Below are 3075 nucleotides of genomic sequence, written 5' to 3'. Positions count from 1 at the left end.
TTATGCATTTCATATTAGTTTATTAAGGTGTCAACATTAACAATCAACTTCATCAATCGTAAAAGCCAACAAATAACATTATTAACAGATAAATATATCACCATTTATAACGTATTTATCCAAAAATAACAATAAAACAAACTAGTTTAGTTGTCAGATTAGTACATGCAATTAATAGATTGTTACTCGTTTGGTATTCCCATTTTACGTGTCGGTAACAGTTTTGATTCGTGAACTCTTGCTCTCCAACTGAACACCAAGTCTACCCTTCTGAACAGCATTTCTCCTTAAAGATACAGTTCCAAGACGCTGTTTACCAGAAGCACGTGTTCGTGGCTTTGTAAAAAAAAAAATGATCCCTGCAATATAAGTGCTTTGTGAATATACGGTAAAAACTGGATTGAAAATAACTATCATTAATATCGTATCCTTTTGAGTCAGGAATATAGCAGCTGTAAATCAGACAGTCGGTTTCTGTGTGTGATAGCTTTTGCCTTTTTCGTAATTCTGTTTTTTTGCTGTTTCTTGTGGTTGGTGTGTTCCCCTCGGTTTTGGTTTAGGTTTGTTTCATTGATTTGTTCACTCTTTATCGAAAATTGACTTTTTTAACAGCAGTATATTATGGTTGCCTATATTTGATTCCATTTTTATCCACTTAGTTTTATTATGTGTGCACTTAGTTGAGAAATAATTTACAAAAGCTCATCATTTATAAAAATGTCGTTTTGCTTATACGTATGATTGAGCTTGCAATTCCAGTGAATTGAAAAGAAATATATACTTCTAAATACCCAAATACATATGTTACTAGATAGCAAAAATTTATCTAATTAGCTTTACTTATGTGGAATTACCTATTTAAAAACGAAAGCATGCAGGTATTTACCAAACAATGTTTAAGTTGTTATTTCTTTCCATGTCATTATTCCAACAAAATTGACATACAATATACACCACATAACAAATTATGCAAACGTCATTTCAGAACGAAAACCATAGATCATTTTCAGTTGTCTGAGTTCGCTTTATATCGTGTAAAATAAAAATAAATGATATAATTTTACCTTGGCTTGATCACATGAATTACAACTTTTGATTGTTGTCTTGTCTGCAATTCATCACCGACATAAGTCTTGTCTGCAATTCATCACCGACATAAGTCTTGTCTGCATGGTCGTTTTCCACTAGATTGTATACAATTGATCTAGACGTTCGGTAAGTGAAGGTCCTTTCTGTATCTAGCCTGATATGCATCTGTTCCAAACTTTTCCCAATAAAATGTGAAAATTCAGCTGCAGTTAAAGTGCCTTTTGTTCCTCCTTTATCTTGATTGGTCACCTCAGCAAAAAATGTTTCCCTCCCCCATCATGCTAGAGAAAGCGCGAACATTGTATGTCCCTCTTTTTGCGAGGGAGTACAAAATGGCTTTATTGTCAATACTAGCAACAAGAGCTTCCCATAGTTGCAAAGGCAACCCTTTTATATACATTGTTGGTGGAGGAAAGCGCCGAAATTGACATTGTCCAAAAGACGTTCTCGAAGCGCAATGCGCATATGTATTCTATCTAATGCCGAAATACCAGATTCATCTTCCGCTTTCCACCAACGTCGTACTGCATGACAAAACGATGCAGCATCCATATCACCATTGTCTCTCATAGTATTCTCCACGTCCGAGCAAAAGTGAGTAACTGGGAACACTCATTGGATCGACTATATCTTCGATCATAATTGGAGTTATCAATGTTTTTTTACTTCTTTCTACCTTGACCCATGGTTCATTGGTCATGTGTTCCATCCCTCCTTTACGCCGCGTTCTCGTCAATAAATGTGAGGAGTCCACACATCGAATGTCCAGCTGTTCTCTCTCCTTGCTGTAATCTGGTATGTAAAACCAGTATTCAGGGAATTTAGACGTTGAAACTTTCAAATCATGTTTGAGTCTTGACGAGTCTTTCCAATCAGACAGTTTATCTTGCCACACATACTCTGCGCACATTATGTTAAGGGCATGCTTTGATACTTTTTCCCCAGATAAAACCAGTTTAGCTTGATCTTTTAATGACTTTACATTATACAGTTTTGCTTTCTTCTTGATCATATGACTTTTTTGTATGCTTGTAACCAAGCCAATGACATCAAAAATCGCTTTCAATTTCTCATCTTTTCCAATACTAAGCTTTGCATTTGTGAGCTTTTTATGTTTAAAGAACTTTAAAAATATTTTAATGTCACAATCTCTTAAATTCTCCATTTTCTCTGCCTCTTTTGTTGCTGTGAGGATAAATTCACAGTCTCTAGTGTCCATATTCCTTTTGCATTCGCCTGTTTGTCTGATTTGAGGGAGCACAATAATGATTCGGCATCATGAAAAGTTAATTTGTAACTGTATGTTGCTATATCGTCTTCTGTTGTACTGATTGATCTCGACCCTGTTTCACCAGTAATGTTTGGAGTGAACAAGTTTGTAATAGTTTGTGATTTTAAAAAATACGACGTTTTTCGACCATAATGACGGATATTTGTGAGTAACACGTATTTTCCCGAGTACAATACAGAATTCGGACATGTTCATTTGTTGATAAATGAGGCGGTTCTTGATAATCAAGATGTTGTTATGAAAATTTTTGCCGATATCCTGCATGTTTGACCTAATTCTTAAAACTTGTATCGAAGTGTTTGCAAAATTGAGATAACCAATAATATTGAGCGATGACTCATTTATTTTCCTATCATAACTCTCATATAACTGGCATAATAAGTAAAATTCTTACCTTGAAGCGACAAGATAATGGTCCAATTTCAATCTCCGACACCCTGCATGATGACGTAGATCCCCCTTGAAATTACTGTTTCCAAAATGATTTTTCCTAAAAGTGTATGATGCATATTTTGTTAAGAGAAATTATACATCTTATATAACAAATTGAAAGTAAGAATCAAAATCTCAGCTTTGTAGTCATACCTTTGAATTATTTGTATAGTCTGCATTTACTATGTTCATTTTAAATTAATAGAACTGTTCAATTCTACACCTCATCAAACTTTATAATTTAAGATATTTAATTTCTGCCA

At 34.3% G+C, this 3075-nt stretch overlaps 1 pseudogene; it reads right to left on the bottom strand.

Annotated features, from left to right (window-relative positions):
- Positions 1–1083: 1083 nt before the first annotated feature.
- LOC143074074 (uncharacterized) lies at positions 1084–2308 on the bottom strand (annotated as a pseudogene).
- Positions 2309–3075: the final 767 nt, after the last annotated feature.

This window comes from Mytilus galloprovincialis, chromosome 5 (assembly GCF_965363235.1).
Source record: "Mytilus galloprovincialis chromosome 5, xbMytGall1.hap1.1, whole genome shotgun sequence".
Taxonomy (NCBI): Eukaryota; Metazoa; Mollusca; class Bivalvia; order Mytilida; family Mytilidae; genus Mytilus; species Mytilus galloprovincialis.
This window is presented reverse-complemented; position numbering and strand designations above follow the sequence as displayed.